This window comes from Adiantum capillus-veneris, chromosome 5, assembly GCF_014529385.1.
Source record: "Adiantum capillus-veneris isolate H3 chromosome 5, ASM1452938v2, whole genome shotgun sequence".
In the NCBI taxonomy this organism is placed as follows: domain Eukaryota; kingdom Viridiplantae; phylum Streptophyta; class Polypodiopsida; order Polypodiales; family Pteridaceae; genus Adiantum; species Adiantum capillus-veneris.
In genome coordinates, this window is record NC_140935.1 from 18,419,878 (window position 1) to 18,440,812 (window position 20,935).

General features: G+C 42.0%; 1 pseudogene; it reads left to right on the forward strand.

Annotated features, from left to right (window-relative positions):
- The first annotated feature begins 1,616 nt into the window (after window positions 1–1,616).
- LOC147456952 (eukaryotic translation initiation factor 3 subunit K pseudogene) lies at window positions 1,617–2,335 on the forward strand (annotated as a pseudogene).
- Window positions 2,336–20,935: the final 18,600 nt, after the last annotated feature.

Genomic DNA, 20,935 nt, shown 5'->3' on the forward strand with positions numbered 1-20,935 from the left:
GCAATTGATCATGTCTGTCCACCAGAAATAACGGTTCTAAGTGAGAGAAGATGCTTAGATCTCTCTCTCTCTCTCTCTCTCTCTCTCTCTCTCTCTCTCTCTCTCTCTCTCTCTCTCTCTCTCTCTCTCTCTCTCTCTCTAATAAAAAACAATATCACTATCAGGGGCACATTAATTAGCGATCGATTCTCAACAAAAAACGCCGTAGAAAACCGATATTTAGTGTATTTTTAAAGCACAAAAAATAAAAATTCTCGGTTAGTTTTGAGGGTCCCCTTGAAGGAAACTGGTTAGATTTGGAAAATTAAAGTGTTAAATCCTCAAAAAATCCTAAATTTTATGTGGAGATTTCCAATGCTTTCCTTTTTTCCATTGATTCCTAAATGTTTGGGAAAATTGTGTCTCAGCTTAATATCGTGCCCTTTTCAATTTCAAAAATGCTAGTATCTCCCAACAATTACAATCATAAGAACCATCAAGATGAGGCACATCACTGAACACCCACTGCTTGCCTTCTTCCCTAGTACGCCTAGCCTCCTGATCTGCATAGCCTTCAGTCGTGTATTTGTTCTGTCTGTATCGTCATCTAAATATTCCAAAAGCTTTGTGTGCAAATCCAGCTCTTCGAAGGCAATTTGTTTTGTCCTTGTCGCCGTATTTTCAAGCTTCAAAAGGTCATCATCTTGCTCCCGCATGATCTTTCATTGAAGTCCAATAATTCCAGAGTTATCTAGGCCTGTTGTTCTATTGTTCTCTTTAGGCTCCCCTCTCCGATCCTGATCCAATAGATTACTCCTGTTAGAAGCTTGGGAGGAATTCTCGGGGGGTGCACCATGTAATCATGTTAATGTATAACGTGAGTTTGAAAGGAGGGGTTTTAAAATGAAAAAATTTTAGGCAATTTAACAGAGATAAATTAAAATAAGGGATTATTATATTTAATTTTGGAAAATATTCTTAAAATAAGGGATCATTTTATTCATTCAGACATGTTAAAAGAGGGGTTTTTTTAATACCCCACGAACGCACGTTATATAGGGGGGTACTGAAGAGTGAACCCCCCAAGGAGGAATTTAGGCTGCTTGACATCTGTTTCATCCTGGAACGAAGACTCAAAACCATGTATTGTCATTTGATCAAGTGAAGGCTGTTAAGGGGGGTACCAAGCATGGTGCTCTTTTGTCTGGTGGCAGAAATGAGGCGAGAATTGTCAACAGCACGGGACCCACTGCCAACGGGGGTTGCAAAGTTGCACTCTGCAATGCGGGCTACTATATATCCTCTGCAAGTCGGACTGCATCTTCAAACTCCCACATCCATGAATCATTTTGTGCCATCGTATATGACCCTACAACGGTGTGCAAAGGAAGAGCAGTGCAGATCTCTGCAAATTGGTCCCAAGGTCATGCGGGAACGAAGGGTAGGGGAACCTTCAAAAAATGCACACAGTCCCTCACATCACACCAATGTGCAGTAGACAAATCAATATGGTCTCTCGCTCGTTCTCTCTCTCTCTCAATTTTTTTCTTTAAAAAATTGTGTGTGTGTGTGTGTGTGAGAGAGAGAGAGAGAGAGAGAGGTCCTACTGCTGCTGTGAGAGAGAAGCGCTCTTGACAATGCAGCGGGATCGGGTAGCGGCGACACCTGAGAGGGAGGTTACTCCTCATTACACTACGGAGCAAATTGTGGCAGTCGAACTCTATAATCTAGACATCCTTCCGGACCTTGAGGCGTATGTGCAGGAGCAGCTTAACATGTAAACTTACAGTTTGGATGAAAACCTGTGCCTATTGTTGCTTTATCAGTTTGAACCGTCTAGAATGAATATCCAAATTGTGACAAGAATCCTTGTGAAGGCATTGATAGTACTGCTTTCTGCACCAGACTTCAAGACTTCAATCTTTGCATGTTTCTAATACCTAAAAAGCTTTAAATGGAGGATCCCTTTCAGACATTGATTAATCATGCTCATTTTTTGGAGACAGCGAGATTCGGGGACTTTTGGGATGAGGCTGCTACAAATCTCCATATTTTGGAGGGTGTTCCAGGGTTCGAGCAAGCAATACAAGGATTTTCTTTGCATGTTCTCTCTCTTTCTTACCAGAGGCTACCACGACCAGTTCTTGCTGAGTCCCATAAACATGGAAGTTTTATCACTATACATGTTTTTGGAGCATCAGATTGCTAGTAATGTTTGGTCTCTAGAAAAGGTTCGTGGTGGAGGACAACTTGTTGTCCTCCCTCACAATGATCATAACTATCAGAGTTGAAGAAGAGCATTGTGGACAGCATTCCATTAGAACATGTATCCAAGCTCTTTCCCATCCTGACTTAAGGCATGCAAGGCTGCACCGTGGTTTTTGCTGGAAGCATCACTTGGAGATGTTATTCTTGTCATTGGGTTGCATTGCGCTCCTAATTATTATATTGCCTTACTCAAATGTTTCCAGCCTTATTTCAAAACAATTGAAGGTAGTTAGTTAAAAAAGCTAAAACGATTATGTTTTGGATTTGTAAGATCTCTTAAGTAATGTGGCAAGGTGTATGAGGATTTAGGGGAATTAGTGCATGAATTGTTTTGGTTTTGCAATGCCATGCCTAAGTGCAAGGGAAGGTTTTAGGAAGTATGACACATATTTTCATGCATTTGAGAAACATTTACACAACTTAAAATTATATACATTTTTTTTGGACCATCAAAGAGAGAGAGAGAGAGAGAGAGAGAGAGAGAGAGAGAGATCTAAGACAGTCTCCATTGCTGCCCTCTACCAGTCCCCACCAACAACTATGGACTCTCGACTCCCAGGAACGCCTGCTCTCCCTCCCCTGCCTTGCTTGGTCCAGCATGTTCCCGATTCTTCATGGTTGTTGGTAATGACAATGGCGATGTTGCTGATACTCCATTTGACACCTGTTGTGCTGTCTCCCTACGATTTTCATTCAAGTACTACCCTCCTTTGGCCCTTCCTCCTCAAACTGCCACTTTTTAATCGCAATGTTGTGCCTCGATGCATGCTATTAAGGGTCTTTTGTGTTGTATCCTCATTTTTGTTAAGGTGTACTAGTCTATCCGCGTGTCTGAGAGAGAGAGAGAGAGAGAGAGAGAGAGAGAGAGAGAGAGAGAGAGAGAGAGAGAGAGAGACCTACAGAACATGGAGGGCTACTCTATGAAACAGCCCATGGAGATGGTGTTGGAAACCCAATACATTCTAGTAGGTAAAAGTTGCTAACCTCCAACACACGACCCTGGAGCAACTCTCCATCTGTTTCTTACCCTTGTTGATGTTGTTGCCAGCAATGCAAACTGTGCTCATCATGCCGTCAATATTGGGCGTGCATGTGAGTAATAATCAGGACTAAGACTCTGAGCCCCTAGGTGGTCGGATTCAGCTTCTTCAAGATAATTTTTTATACCAAGCAATCCACGAACTTCGAGCATTGCGCATATAAACATGGAAAATTAAAAAGAAAGTGTTTCCACTAAATTTCTCTAAAATTTGTAGGTTTTCTCACCTTGTACTTTGAATTTTGAAGTTAAATCTCAAAATTTATAGATGAAAATATACTAAACCTAGGTTTCTTTTGTTTATCAACATGGTTGGGTGAAACAGAACTTGCATGGGGAGAATTTGTCCTAAGAAAAGTGTTCATAACTTTATCCATCTTGCATACTCTTTTATCAAAGCACTCCTTATAATCCCCACCATTACCACCTCCCTTGACACCTTTGTCACCACCATCTTTGGCAACACCACTAACTTTCCCACCCCCTCGATGGTAGGCCTCATTGATGGTTTGACCCATACTTTAATATATACCATGATGTGGAGTTCTCAAAAGAATGACCTCATTTCAATAATAGAAATTATTTGCAAGTTCCCACAGTTTTCTCTAGAGTTACTTAAAAGATCCATAATATGGTATCGTACATCAACCCATAATAACTTGAGGTAATGTATATGTGCGCGCCTTGCCCTATCTCGCTCGTTTTAGGGATTGTTCAGAAAATCTCGCTCGAGCTTTAAGATTCCTCTAGAGATATCAGAACTGGCAAATTTAGAAGAGGAATCCAAGAGTTGCTCAAGATCCAGTAGCAGTTTGGACACAGATGCTACATGGGAGACAAAATCCATGTCTTCTAGGTATGATACTTATGATGTTTTTCATGTGGATTAAGTGATGAACGATGTATACGAGTTGTCTCTTAGCCAGCTGAATATCTCGGAGAAGAATAGTGAAGGTGGAGAGGTATCTTGTGTGAACCTACCAATCGAGCAACCTATCTTGTGTCTTGTGGTGGTGAGTCCTTGATAGAAGAAGTATGATTTGATTGTGCATTCGACTTGGTTGAAGAGCAGGTTTTTGAGGATGACTTTCAAGAGCTAGAAACAGAAGCAAATGTATGTCAAATTGGTTTGTCTACATATGGGGTGGGAAAACCTTGCCTTAGTGGGCATATAGAGATGCACGGTGTAGTTTTAGAGTTTATGTGTGGCCATGGAGAGATAGCTCCGACAGATGACTCTATGGAAACTGATACAAGTGCAGCCTATAAGAGCAAGGCTCCGTGCAGAGAGGAAGGTGCCGCCAACCTTGTTGGTGATGAGGTGTTTGAAGAACAGGTTGAAGCTCTAGCAGGTCATACTCTTGGGTCTAAAGAGTTGGTCTTGGAGCCATATACAGAGGATTTGGATACAGGTTTGCAGGGAGAACATATGTGCTTGGCCATGCAGCAGGTGAAGATAAATGGCAAGGCATTGAAGCCATGCTTTAGTTGTTGACAATTATGTTATTGTGGGTTTCTTTGCAAGGTGTAATGTGGAGGTTTTACTGCTCATATGATAAAGACTGTGCTATGGAGAGTCCTCTAGCAGGTGACAAGATAGCTGCAAATGGTACATGTTTGCTTCATGTGATGGGAAGTATGCTTATAGCTGGCAAGAAGGCTTATGGATGCAAGGTGACAAGGCTCCATGCTATGAAAAGCTGCTAGGGTGGCTTGTCTATTGGCCTACAAGTGCAAAGAGAGGCTTCAATATGCATGCTTTACAGGTGGATGGACACAGTCAATGTTTTATTTTTGATCCAGGTGGAGATTACACCATACTAGGGGAAGCTTCCAGCTTTCCGTTTGACCCTGGAGGGTGATGTAGATTATAATTTCTCTCTCTAAACTATTTATACATCCAATGTATATATCATTTAGTCTCATTATGTAGCTATTCTCTCTATGCAATACTATTTTACCAATATGATACCATGGTTGAGCATGAATGCTCAACTAGGGGGTGGGCAATCATGGTGCAACCAAAACTAGTCGACTCGAGGACAGAGACCAAAAGCCAGTACATGGAGGTTTCAAATTAAGCAGACTATATAGTGCTTGGGTAGCTACTTGATGAAAAGTACAGCGGGCACCACCAAGATGTGTGTGCAAGATGCGGCATATAGCAGGTTAATGATAGTTTTCCAAGCTTTGATAACCATGGAGCTTATGAGAATTCGAGTTTGATATATATCATCAATTATGGAGGTGGATGGTTGGCTATGTAATATCCTTCCTGGCTTTTTGCTCGCTTTAAAAGAGGGGAAGCGGTTATTGTATGGAGAAATAGGGCTACCAGAAAAAATTTTGACTCAAAAAGATTGGCATGGGATGCGAAGTTGGTGGGTTTTTTTTGAGTGTGGGCGATCAAATGCAGTCAAGGACGCCTCAAGCAAAGCTAAGCAAGGGATATTTAAGAGATTAAAATTGGATTCAACATGAAAAAAAAACAAGTACGTCTCTTTCTGTCTGAAGTGGAAGGGTGACGCTTTTGGAGTCGGATAAGAAAAGTGGCCAGTTGTGTGGAGGGGAAGTGTTATCTGCATGTGAGGTGTTCCATATGCAAAGACTGCCACTTGCATGTGACAGGGATATGCATGAGAAAAAAGAAGGCCCAGGAGGAGCCGACTTCTTTGGTGTGTAGAGCCACCAGAAGGCTGGCCGTGAGCAGGAGTAAGGAGTTTTTGGGCAAAATCCACGGGTTTCATGGCATGAGGAGGCCGCCAAGGAGCACATGAGAGGAAGGCCGTGAGATTGGGGTTGCTCATAGCATAGAGTAGGCATTCGAGATTGCCAAAAGAGGAGGTGGCTACCAAGGGTGCTGTGTAGGGGACTCACCAATTGCAAGGGCGGCTCTTGCAAAAGCTCGGAGGGCTGGAAACGCATCTACAGGAATGGTTTAAGAGGGAAAGTTGTAAGCACATGAGGCGTGATGGTTGAACCAGGCCAAGAAGAGAGAAAAGGGTTGATCACGTTGCAGATTACAAGGGAGGAATGTGAACCCATATTCAGCTTGCATGTGGTGCCATGGAGTAGCGCAACAAAGACTAGGATGAGGGAGACCTGAAAAGGATTGAACATCTGAGATCAAAGAGGCTAATCAGGGAGCTTTTGGTGTCAGCAAAAGAGGAGCATCATTAGAGTTAGGGCTTCACAGGCTGGAGAGACGCAGGGGCAAAGAAAAAATCCATCGAATAGGGGTGGTGACCTACAAGCGAAAAAACCACCATTTGCAAAGGTTGCAGATAGTCAAGAGCTCAAGAGCCGCTGGCACTAGAGGGACAAAGGCCAAGATCCACCAAGGATTTGATTTATATCAGAGCAACCACCTGCAGACGATAAGGGAAAGTGCAGTAGGGTGAAAGATTAGAGGCTGGTCGTCTTTGTAAAAGATCATAAAAAAGGAGGGAAATTATTATGGTCCACAACACTTGTATTACGGGCTCCATCATTGCCCAACTATTTAACAAGCTACTGCCATGATATCGATCCATTCCACTCACCAACCAATGATTATTGTCTCTCTCATCCTCATGTCTCGTTATGCATCAACCATGTATGTATTTTCGGGGTGTGTCAAGTGCATGAGTTTATATGTGGGGAAACAGCATAGGCCAAGCGGGTGCCTTGTTGCACAGGAATTTGAGAATGTTAGAAGTTCTATATGTTTTGAAGTGTGTGATATCGGGGGGGGGCGAGAGTCTGGGTGGAAGGAGGGTGTAAGCTTATAAGCAAACTTGTGCTTCCATCGATCTTGAATTGTTTGAGAGTGTCAAGGTTGTTTTGATTGGTATAAGGTGCTTTGAAAGGGGTGTAAGCTTCAGCCAAGCTTGCTTGCTTTGTGGTCAAGTGGTCAAGTGGTTGCAGAGCTAGGGATGGTTGGGTATGGGCTCGAACAATAGTTGTTTCTAGATTGTGTGCCTAGGTGTGTTTTTGCTAGGGGATAGGGGTGTTGATCACTGAGCTATAGAGAGGCAATATTCACTGAGTGTGCTCGTTGTTTTTCCATTTCCCCCTTTCCAGAGTCTTAAAAGACTATAGCCCACACAATTTGGAGTCTGAATCATCAATTGGAGTTGACTGTAAAGACAAAGAATCTGAGTTCAATCTTGGTGCAAATGTTGGAGCAAACCATTCAAGGCCTAGTGATACCCTAGATGACAATCTATTCGGGAGAGGAGAAGACAAGAGTAGTGATTCATCTAGTGAGTCTTCCCTAGAGATCGCTCGTAATAAAAAATTAGACAAGAGGAGTAAGAGATGTAAGAGGCAATGATATCGAGAAAATGTGCGTGCTAGAATAAATGAAAAGAAATCTACAGTAGAATGGGTTAATTATATAGGGGCATGTGATGCTCATCAAAAGCTGGTAGACAAATGGGGTGAATACCTTCAAAGCGTTATGTGGTGTAGTCCACAACCCATTGACATCGCACAGCTAGAGGCTACAGAGAATCCAAAGTTGATCCATATAGTAAGAAGACGATAAAATGAAGAGCTAGATCAACAACAAAAGGAAGCGGAAGAGAATCACAATCCATACAGCAACAAGACCCCACAGACTTACACTCTGCACCTACTCATTTCAAATCCTACACCATGGAGAAGCGAAATTTTTCTACTACCTTCTTGCCAACAAGTTTGTTTTCTATGTTGATCATCAAGCCTTGTTGTATCTAGTAAATAAACTTTCTTCCATGAGAAGAATTACACGATGGTTGTTGGTGTGAGACCCAGTAAAAGACATGTCATGGAGGATCACATGTCTCGTATACCCTATGGTGATGCCCCTATGGGAATCGATGATGAATTTCTCAATACTTCCCTATTCCTAGTCGAGACCATTCCTTAATGGAGTGAGAATATTGTGAACTTTTTAGTTAATGGTTTTCCACTCAAAGAGCTTTGTAAAGATATATCTTGAAAATCGTTAAAGGAATGTGAACCTTATTCTCTAATTGCAGGAACTCTGTATAAGCTAGGGAAGGATGGTATTCTTAGATGTTGTGCTCATGAGAATCAATATATATACATACTGCAAGAAGCCCACATGGGTATAGCCAGAGGATATTTCTCAGGGGAATTAACTGCTAGAAAGGTGTTCCAATCAGGCTATTGGTGGCCTACCTTATTCAAAGATGCATCACTTTTTGCAAAAGGGTGTGATAAATTCCAACGTTACAAGATCACACAATGAAAAGATAAGATACCCTTACATCCTATTAAAGTGACTCAACCATTTGAAAAATGAGGTCTAGACTTTGTAGGCCCAATTAGTCTGAGTAGCTCCTAACACTCAATCTCAATATATTATTGTTGACGATGACTATGTGACAAAGTGGACAGAATACAAGGCGACACGCAAGGATAATGCAAGGTCAACCACCAAGTTTCTCTTTGAGAACATTATTACAAGATTTGGTTGTCCCTTTGAAATTGTGAGTGACAATGGTACTCATTTTATAAATGGAGGGATAAAGGAACTCACTACCAACTTCATGAAAGCCCACCATAAGTATACACCTTATTATCCACAAGGAAATGGCTAAGCTAAGAGTACTAACAAGACCGTTTAATTTCTATCTTGACCAAAATAGTGGAAGTTCATCGCATAGATTGGGATTTGAAGCTGACATCATCTCTATGGGATTATTGTACTTCTTACAAAGTGGCTATTAATTGTACAAAATTCAAAATGGTATATGGCCAAGAAGAAGTTATGCCATGGGAGTTTGTAATTCTTAGTCTATGGGTAGCTTCACAAGAAGGTTGGGATGGTAACCCTTAGTTGAGCATTTATATATCCTTGAGAGGTTAGATGAAGAAAGGCAATTGGCTGTGCAAAATGTACTTGTGGAGAAAGATAGGAGAAAGAAATAGTTTGCCTGTTGACCATCATCTAAAGAACAAAGATATCAAGGTTAGGGATAAAGTCCTTATGTATGAAGTACAAAACAAGAAGAAAATGTTGAAATATGCAAGAAAAAGACCATATAGAGTATGCGAAATCATCCCACAAGGTACCATTCATGTAGAGACTCTCAATGGAGTTGAAACCATTGGATTCCTCAATGGGATTAAATTTAAAAGATACTATGATCCTTTAAGCCAAGAGGAGCTATGTGCCATTTAATAAAATAAAGCAGCCAAGGTACAAGCAGAATTGAAGAAGATACAACCTCAAGCTGAGGCTAAGGAGCGACAACAACGTATAAGAGGTCAACGAGAGGCCAACCTTGGAGTCACACATGCATTTCATGTTGAAACAGAGGATGATTGGTTGGAATCTAACAAACCTCTACGATACCCTATTGAGTTAAATAGCATCTATGGGAAAGTGCTATATAGCACCTTATTGGACACGGGTGCTAAATATAATTTTCTATCATATGGGGTGTGGTCTCAATTAGGAAATCCATCTCTATCTGAGAGTACTATCCAAGTCAAGGGTGTCAACGAGAAAAGAACTGCGGTTTTTGGAATCTAGCACAATTCTATCAGTTATGACAATGGGGTTGTGGCTCAAGACTTTTTCGTAGTGCCTGTTAGAACTATGGAAGGAAATATAAACCTAGGACGTGCATGGATGATATCCACAAAATGCACTATTGATTGGGGGACTGGGAGTGTCACAACATAGAAACCGACTCTTCGTCCTGCCGCTCAAGTGATAGTCCTTGAGATATTGCCTCTCTCGAGAAAATACAACCCAAAAGAGTGCACGTCCATGAGGTTGAACCATTTGTAACTATAGCCCAATTCTCTAGAGCTTCAACTTCTGTAGTTGAAACAAAAAATGAGACACACAAGACCCATCACAATATAGATAAGAAAACATACAAAATGGGTCCCTAAAGCTTCTTTAGGCACAATTTTTTATGCTAGAAAACATAAGCCTTGTAAGAAATGCCCCATTCACTCCAAAAAGTATAAGAAAACGTTGCGTTGGATTCGTCAAAGACTATTGAAAGTCCAAGGCTACTATTAAGGGAATGATCAAATCTGGGTGCCAAAACGTAAATTGTGTTCTTACCTATCACCTATAGACTCATGTGAGCCAAATCATGTAACATTAAAGATGATCGAAGATCGTGGGAAGAGAAAGATCACGGAACACTACACACCTCATCTGGAGCTAGTTTGGGTGCCCAATCGAGAACAACTTGCTTCCCTCCGCTCAATTATAGAAACAACGAATGGAGCTTCTTGCTCTTTATGTAGTTCATATATGGAAATACAAGCTTCGACACAACCTCCACCTACCATTGTAAATATCCATACAAACAAAAAAGAATTTTGCACCTCTCGTTGTAAGTTCACCACCTACAACAACGTTGTAAGTAAAATCATAGGAGATTACCTTACCACCCGCAACTAGATGAAACACCTAGGGTGATAAAAAACTATTGGTCAAAATATTCACCCATAAAAACTTGGAACAATTGGTTTCAAAAGGTGATGACATCGTTGCAAAAGGTATAATATACCCAAAGAAGGGGGGAGTTTGTTGACATCCATCATTTAGTTGCTCCCCTCTTAACCTTCCTCCCTGACCTCTCAGTTTTCCAATCTTAGGGAATGTATATATATATGCCAATACTGAAAAAAGAAGAAGTAAATAAGCAAGAGCCACCAAACAAAAATCTAGAAACCTACAAGTTCTAGTACATGACCCAAAATCATAATGACACATTATGCACAAGGATACAACCTTTTGAACTGACCCTTAAAATATTTACACTCTAACCATCATCAAGATGACTATGAGTTTTTGAGATAAAAACTCGCTTGAATCTGGCTCATAGCCATATCTGCTACGCAAGACAGTTATCATATGCACCATATACGCTGTCTTGGCACATAATGAAATAACCTGCAAACACTGGCCAAGTCCCCCCAAGTTCTATCTCTCTTTACATGACAAACTTCGGAGGGGCACACACGCCGACACACGTCCGAAAACACATGCACACAAGTAGAGAAGAGAAGGGGGAATGACAACAAGGAGACAACAATTAATGGTCTTCTTACATATACAAGCATGTACAATCAACACCATGCCAGCACAACCCTCGGCAAAAAAAAGGCCCAAAAGCCTATACAGGCAAAAAACTCCAATGGCCAAAAAACCCAATGGCTTCCCAAAAAAGCTTCCAAGAAAAACGCCCCAAAAATTTCACGTCTACATCCTTTGAGACCCAAAAAAAGAAAAAATGAGAGCTCGGGTCTAGCTCGTGCCATTCGCTTTGAGCTCCTTTTAAAATTTTCCTTGCATTGCCAGCACTTGGCATTGTCCACTTTTTGCAACTCCTGCATGGTGCACACCTCTGTCCTTTATCCTCCCAACTCGACTTGCACTTGCCCTCTTGGGCCTTTGGGAACCTTTGAGCACCTCCCTTCACTCTCTCATTTGATCGGCCCTTGTGGCACGATAGGCCCTTTATAGAACTTAAACTTGAAATTGCCCCCTAAGGGAACCTTGGGCTCATCTTCTCTCTCTCATTTGATCCTGTCACCTGCCCCGAGACCCCTCCCCTAGTTGAGCAATAATGACATCACTATTAGGGGGGTGACTTACTCTTCAAAAATGTGTTGGCCCCTATAGGTGCGGGATCGAGCCCCAAACAACTGCCACATCACCGACTTCCACCCCTAGTGCGCTAAATGCGCCACCAACAACCAGAGGCAAAAACCACCACGCCGCCCTGCGGGCCGGTGCGCAACTATTGCACAGCACCCTACGGGCTCACGCCATAGCCTGAGAGCTCACACTCTCATCATACACGATCAAAAGGGTTCCTCATTGCGGCTCTTATACCCTCATCATGCGCCTTGAACCACTCGGGTTATTCCCCATCCACGTGGCAGCTGTCTATCAAATGCCCTCTATGCCTTCAACAAAAATGCAAAAAAGAAACTTTATAAAACCCCAACGTTTCTCATGCTTTCTCTAGCATGCCAACTATCACCCGATGATCCAATTGCCGAGCCAAAAAACCCGGCCGCAAGCCCATTGTGCCGACTCTGATTCTATCTGACCTTTTCGCACTTCAAAATTCCTCGAGACCCCAAATCAAGGCCGCAAAAATCAAGAAAGTCATCTGTAATCAATCCCGAACAAATGCAACCGATCTTTCCAACTACTGTTACTTTTTGTTGTGGGCTTCGTTTGACATGCAATCAACTCCTCTTAGCTCCATATTGCATAGCACCTTCTTGAACTCTGTTGCAACCCAAGAAACACTTGATGGCACGACTCCCCATGTGGTGAGGTGGGCACCAACCTAGCCGCCAGCAGAACTTCAATTGCCCATAAACTACAATCTGTAGCTTTGATCTGCAATTGAAAATATTGGTAGGCTCCATAAATCAAGCACTATGCACCTATACACTGACATCCACTTGGGCCACCTGTCCCCTGCTGCCAGCCCGACAAGAATTTGCAACACACTAAACCTTCAAACTCCCATATCTTGGGCTCCGTAGCTCTGTTTGATGAGCTGTCTAGACTTGCTTCTTCAGCACTTTAAGCTCTACATTTCCAAACCCAAAGACTGCACCTTGTGAAGATGCCGTGGGAAGCATGTGCGAGTGCAAGTGTAAGAGTGGAGATAGAGAGAGACCTGCTTTGGTGGAGCACACAGCAACCTTGTCCTGTTGCAGCTCCTTATATTGTTGTATTAAAGAATAAGTGTCTACATGGTTAAGTTAGTCGATGGGTTAGGAGTAAGTGGGATGTCTGGCCAGTTGGACTGAATGGACTGAATCCCAACAAAATCCCACTTGAAGGCCAACGCAGGCCAAGTGACCTGGTATGTCCAACCGTGAAGCAATCTAGTGGCTTCAACCTATACCCATCAACTCACTGCAATGTGTAAACTTCTCCAAAGCTAATCCTTTCGTCAAAGCATCTGTTGGGTTGTCGTCAGTGTGTACCTTGACCAAATCAATGAGCTTTTTGGCCAAGAAATCTCTCACAAGATGATACCTAACTTCAATGTGTTTTGTTTTGGAGTGAAAAATGGGATTTCTTACCAATGCAAGAGCACTCTGACTATCACAATATATCACTGGAATCTCATCAATTCCAAGATTTCTAACCAAGCAAGATAACCATACAACCTCTTTACTTGCATCCGACAATGTACAATCTTGAAGACATGATCTCCAAGATACTGCTACTCGAGCAAATATGAAGACATAGCCAGATGTCGATCTCCTATTGTCGACCCAACCCACATTGTCTGCATCCGCATAACCCATGATGGATGTATCACTGTTCCCAAAGCGTAAACACCTGCCGACCGTACCTTTGAGGTACCTAAGAATGTGCTTCACTGCTTCCCAATGCTTACTGCCAGGATTTTCCATATATTGTCTCACCACTCCCACTGCAAAAGCAATGTGTGGTCTTGTGGCCACCATAGCATACATGAGAGTGCCCACTGCCGAAGAATATGGTACCTTAGCAATTTCAGCTCGCTCAACATCAAATTTGGGTGCATCTTCCTTGCTGAGTTTCAAGAATGCCTACATTGGGGTACTCAATGCTTTCCCCCCCCTGCAAATTGAAACGCTGCGAAACTTTCTCAATGTATGTTTCCTAAGATAACTTAAGAATACGACGTTTGTGATCTCTTTAGATTTGCATGCCAAGAAAGTGTGTAGCGTCCCCCAAATCTTTCATTGCAAAATTATTGCTAAGTGTTTTCTTCAAGTTGGCAATTTCCGCAATGGATTTCCCAGCTATAAGCATGTCATCAACATACAAAACTAGAATGATCATCGAGCTATCATCTAGCTTTCTTGTGTACAAGTAGTGATCCTCTTCACTCCTTTTATATCCTTGAGACCTCATACATGCATCAAATTTATGATACCACTGCCTTGAACCCTGCTTTAAGCCATAAAGTGCCTTTTTGAGCTTACATACTAGCTCCTCACAAGATGCATTCTCTTGAACAAACCCTTCAAGCTACTACATGTAAACATCCTCATCAAGATCCCCGTGAAGAAAGGCTGTCTTCACATCCATTTGGACAAGTTCCATGTCCTCAATTGCTACAAGACCAAATACGGTTCTAAGTGTTGTCATCTTGACCACAGGCGAGAAGATTTCATCAAAATCGACTCTCTTTTACTGTTTGAACCCTTTGGCTACAAGTCTAGCCTTGTACTTTGGATTTGGATCACGTGAAGTAAATTTCTTCTTGTAAACCCATTTTGCAAGGTAAATCTTTTGTATCATTTGGAAATTCTACCAAGTCCCAAGTGTCATTAGCCAGAATTGAGTTATTCTCAGATTCCATAGGCTACTCCCACTTCACCACATCATCCGTCATCATGGCTTCTTGGTAGCAGCTTGGCTCACCGCAATCGGTCAACATGATGTAATCAAGACCTGGCTCAAAACTGCAGGCGGACGAGAGAATCTAGTAGATCGTCTCACTCCTTGACCATTGCTATCCGCTCCCTTTGGAGCATTGCTAGTGGAAGGTACGTCACTAGCCCGCTCAGTTGATTTCACTGTCTCTGAGGCAACATCCTCAAAAGTGACTCTCCAAATTTATATTTCCTTGATAGGTTGTTTATGCATCTTCGAAGTCTCATTGAAGATCACATCTAACTACGGAGGACTCAACGAGATTCCGGGTGCCAAAGAGGATATCCCATCTCTCCATCTGCGCCATATCCAATGAAAATACATTTGTGTGACTTTGGCTCTAACTTCTGTAGAAGTTGTTTAGGCATGTGAGCATAAGCTTCACAATCAAAAACATGTAGATGGTCATAGTGGGGCTTACATTTAGACCATAACTCTTCTGGAATCTCATAATTCAATGGCATACTAGGCAAAGGATTTATAATGTGCACTGCGGTTCAAACGGCTTCTGCCCAAAAGCCTTGTGTGATATTTTCCCTAGAAAGCATGGCTGTGACTCTTTCCTGAATCGTACGATTCATGCGCTCAGAAACTCCATTCTGAGCTTGTGTGTATGGTGGAGTTTACTGCCTTTTAATCCCCCTTTTAGCACAGAAATTGTCAAACTCCTTGGAGACATACTCTCCACCGTTGTCAGTCTGCAACCTCTTGAGTTTCTTGCCAGACTGATTCTCAACGAGTGCTAAATTTTTTTGAGACACAGGAAGAACTTGATCCTTATGTTTCAAAGGATATGCCCACACCTTTTGAGTAGAGTTATCAATGAATGTCACAAAATATCTGGGCCCCCCTCGAGATTTGGTTGACATAGGACCACAAACATCACTATGCACTAAATCTAGAGGTTCAACTCGCTTTTGACCCAATGGCATGGTAAGTGCACGGACCTAGTCTGTTTGTCATAGATACAATGCTGAAAAACATGAAAGTCAACATAAGACAAGACAGGTAAGTAGCCAAAACGAGTCAGAGTTCTCATTCCTTTTTGGCTAATTTGACCTAGCCAGCAATGCCACAACTCAGTAGAAGGCAGCTCGGCTATAGATATGTAATCATGACCAACATACATGGAATACAAGGTACCATGCTTCTGACCTCTGAGTACAACAAGATTACCTTTGCGTATTATCCACGAACCATTGCCAAATGTGGTTTTGTAGCCTAAATCATCAAGCTGACCAACAAAAATCAATCTTTTAGTCAACTTGGACACATGTATGACATTACATAAAGTAAAGTGCATGCCATTCCTTAGATGCAATTTGACATTTTCGACACCCTCAATGTCTAGTTCATAAGCATCACCAAGTCTCACTTTGCCACAAGAGTGAGAATATCTAGAGAACCACTCTCTATGCGGTGTCACATGGAAACTCACACCAGAATCTACTATCCAATTCTATGCATACTACACATCTTTTGTAACAAGAGCCTCGATAGGTAGATCTGCTGTGAAGACCAATACGTCAAAGGTAAGAGGCATAACAACCGCTGAAAGAGTCTCTAGAATAGGAGCATTTGAAGACTCTAGCACATTGATCTTCTCTAACTTTTCTTTGCCTTTGTTTGAATCATCAGACTTAGAAGTGTCACCAGATTGTTTATCCTTCTTGATTTGCTGCCATTTCTTGTAATCCTTCTTCACATGCCCTTTTTTATGGTAGTGATAGCACTCGACATTACGCATAGAACCCCGAGACTTACTGCGTGAGCCCCCATGTTCCTTGCTTTTGGCACGACTTTGAGTCCGACCCCTCTGTCTATCACTAGCAACATACGCATCACCATCCTTCTTGCCTTTGAGAAATTTGCTGCAAATCTCCTCGGTAAACAGACTCCCAAGGGCGTCATTGTACACTAGACTGGTACCAGGTACTGAGTTGTTAATCGCAATACATAACATATCCCAAGACGAGGGTAAACTGCATAGCAAGAAGATACATTTGATTTCCTCGTCAAAGAGCAAACCCTGAGTGGTCAACTGAGTGAAAATGATATTGAACACATTAATGTGAGTAGAAATAGTGCCCTCTTCCTTCATACGAAGGTCAAATAGCTTCTTCATAAAGAAAACCTTATTAGTGGCACTTTGGTTCTCATAACTGGAACACAACTTATCCCATACATCTCTAGCAGTTCTTTCTCCAACTATAGTAAAGTACACAGATTCGGCCAAATGCAAACGGAGGATAGATTTGGCCTTACCATCAAGTTTCTCCCACTCAAAATTTGTATACTCTCCCTCTGGGCGCTCCATGATAGGATCCAGCAGGCCTTTTTGTATAAGAACATCTTGAATCTGCTCTTTCTAGATGGCAAAATTTGTCCCATAAAATTTCCAGATATTGTAAATATCCTTTTCACCGCTAAATGACATGGCTGCAAGCTAAAGATAATATGGCGATAAACACTGGTAATTCTGGAAAAAATTTGGCAGAGTTTCCCCCAAAAAACTGACAGAATCTCAATCCAAAACTGTCACAAGAGATCAGTAACGCATAAAAGGTAATGCTCTCAGAGCATAAGACAAGCGCATCAACCACTAACTGTCACTAACTATGCAAAAAAGTCAAAAAACTGACCCAAGACTGCCAACACGGCGTCAAATGCACCTAGCCCTCTCTATACATGTCCTATGGTGAGGCCACGAAAAAGGGGTACTCCAGCAACCTGTATCACCGAAAGGATCTCAACATTCGAGAATCCCCGCCTCAAGAAAACCTCACGCTATCGACGCTCACAAAAGGTTATGCAAACAAGAAACCAACCAAATCTCAGAAAGGGCCTCCGAACCGAGTCTCAGAAGTGGTCGGGACTGCCAGAAATAAGCTAAATCGGCTCCACAAAAGGTACATATGGCAGTTTCCGCAACTCAACGTACATCCACTATCAACAATACTGCAAGGTGCAGTATACGCACTCAAACAGGCACCAAACAAAATATGCAAGCAGTAAACAAATCCCTGCGGGGAGTAAAACCGCTCTCAAAAGAGCTCAAGCACTATCAAAAGTGCAAAAACAATGCATATCCGCATCAAATACTCCCATTCAAATCTGTGTTGATGCAAAACACTGCAACCTGTAAGAAACCTGGATGTCCTGGCCCATAAACACTGTCTCAATAGCACATAATAGCCATTAAATGGCTATATACCATCCCAAAATAGTCTCTAAACAACCTGCACATGTGTCCTGTAGTAGCTGTACCTGTAGCTATAGCAAAAGTGGAGTTGAAAAAATACAACTCCTGAAGCATAGCTCTAATGAAGCTTTCAACTGCTCGAACAACTTTGAAAGGGGGGTAAAACCCTAGCACACCTGATGGAAAAGCTCTCGAAAGGCTAAATTTATCGATGCCAAAATCGGAAATCTGTTTGTACTTTTGAAAGTACGCTTGTGCGGACGCGAAAATCGCAAGCACAAACCCTGCTCTGATACTAGTTGAAGGTGCGGCGGGAAGCGTGTGCAAGTGCAAGTGCGAGAGCAGCGATAGAGAGAGACCTGCTTTGGGTGGAGCGCACAACAACGTTATCCTATTGCAGCTCCTTATACTGTTATATTGAAGAATAAGTGTATACATGGTTAAGTTAGTAGATGGGTTAGTAGTAAGTGGGGTGTCCAGCCAGTTGACTTGAATCCCAACACCTTGAATATCCTTCACCTGCTCCTCAAATTAGCCCCTTTTGAAGCCTTTCTTGGCCTATCAGCCACATCAGCCATACATCTCCACTGCTACTTGTCAGTCCACGATCTTCCTAGCTGCTCCACTCTTTTCCATGCTTCTTCTATCCTGCACATACCTACCTATGCCATCTTCTATGGTCGACACACTTTGGCTACATCATCATTGTCCACCCCCTCATTGAGCAGTTATGCTCAACCAAAAAAGAGCTTTATTCCACTTCTAACTGTAAAACCTAGCACACACTATGAGGAAACCAAAACCATATTTACATGGTTTTATTGTATCATACTACCAAACCTTCAAGTGGGTTGCCTCACCCCCTGCATCACATAGCTTTCACCTAGATCAAACACCTGCCTTTGGTATCTTCCAACCATCTGTAACTGCTCACCATAGTGTTGTACCGTAGCTCATAGACCATCATGTACATAGGCTGCCCATAGCCTGCCTTCAATACTCCATGCATCCCTTAGCAAGCAAGCATCCACTTCATACCAAGCATTGCCAAGCATATCACCATAAAAAAGACATGTACCTGATACCAAGCTCCAACACATGTCTGACCCTCCCTGCCAACCAAGTGAGAGGCGGAAGGGAAAAATAGACCCGGTGGCCTCTACACCAAGACTATGCACAATGCCCTCATCATGGGGGATACACAATAGGGGCACCACCTAGCAAGATATGCGGCTAGGACGCATACATATACACAATGAAGCATGCCATGGAAAACAATTTCAAGATCCACACCCAAATGGGGAATGGGGTGGTCAGAGAATAAGGTGAGAGGAGTGGTGAGTGAGTGAGAATGGGCTCGCTACTCATGCATGTAGTAAGGAAGATAACGAGGTCAGGGATACATGCAAGTATGCTCACTTCTCATACAAAAGGTGGCGAATCCGCACACCTCAAGATGGAAGTAGAAAGATGATAGGAATATGAGAGGGAGAGAGAGTGTGTGTGTATGGTGGAGAATCCGTACACCTTAACATAAGCAGAAAAAAAAATGGCAAGGAACAAGCATATACCATACTCACAATGAGATGTATCCAAAGCGACACAAAGTATGGCACCAAGATGGAGTGTGTTGATTGCTTGCAAAAGATGAATACAATAGGTAGCGTATGGCAGGAAAATGAGAAGGGAACAAGATCGAAGGAGGCATAATGAAGAGATGGGAGTTGATGGCGAGGAATATCATGAGTGTGTCCACCCTTCTTCTTCTTGAAATTGTGCCTTCAACCCTTAATTACAAGTGGTGTGGAGGTGTGGTGCTCATCTTTTGTGCATGGTGAGGGTGATGATGATGGTGTTGTGATTATGTGATTAGGGTTCATGCTACAAGCATGTAGCACAAGAGTGTGTATGGATAGGGGTGTGTGTGTGTGTGTGTGTGTGTGTGTGTATTCTCCCCCTTAGTGAGCTCTCATGGCCTCCTTATATAGGGAAGGAGGGGAGGATTTAGCAATATTTCTATTTGAGGTGAGTGTCCCACTTTGGTGACTAGGAAAATGGGGTGCATGTGACTGTGGCTCCCATCTTGTCTCCTCACTATTTAAAATGCCAGAGTCAATAGAGAGAGAAGAAGAGAGAATGTGGGTAGGATGTAGAGGATAGGAGATATTTACAATAGTCTAGCTTTGGCTAGACATAAGCTTATTAGGGAGAGAAGAGAGAGGTAAGAAATTTACAAGAGAGATTGTCAAAGGTGGATAGTTGTTGATGAGGATGGATCCTCCAAAAATGGTGATAGAATCACTCTAGACTTGCCAAGACCTCATTAAAAGAGCCTTGTCTCTTGTAATCATGCTTGAAGACTTGTAGAACCATAGCCATTCTAGAGGGAAGAAAATTGGGGATGGCCTGTGTCACCATTACACGAGAAAATTGGGGTCCACTACAAAAATCATATCTCCGTGTTCATGACTTTAAAAATTCTGAAAAAAATTGAGCTAAAAGTTGAGATCACGAGCTACATCTTTCATGTTGAACGCTCCTTCTGATTCGGGGTTCTTCTTTACTTAAAAAATTCAGCCAAATAATGTATTATTTGTGGCTGCAAAGGTCTTTTGGTGGTCCCCTTTGAGTGGACTTCTCTCTTCCCTTCAAGTGTAAGCTCCTTCATGTGTATGAAAACATGACCTAGAGTTTTGAAAAGAGTGGCAATCATCTAGATGGAGGTATTATTGAAATTTGAAAGTGGGGTTGAGGTTTGAAAATGAAAACTAGTGAATAAAATATTTGGTAGGGTGGAATAATATACATACATGAAAAATATATTAGAAAATACTAAAATATATAATGTAATTTAGAATATATATATTTAATATTTAAGGTCAAAAGAGAGATCAACAAAGAAAGCTTACTTATTTATGCTACATCGTGATTGATTAGCATAAGTCTTATTTATTTAATAAAGACTAAAAAATTTTGTGAAAAAGGGAAGAAAAATCAAAAGTAACTTATATAATAGGAAATATTT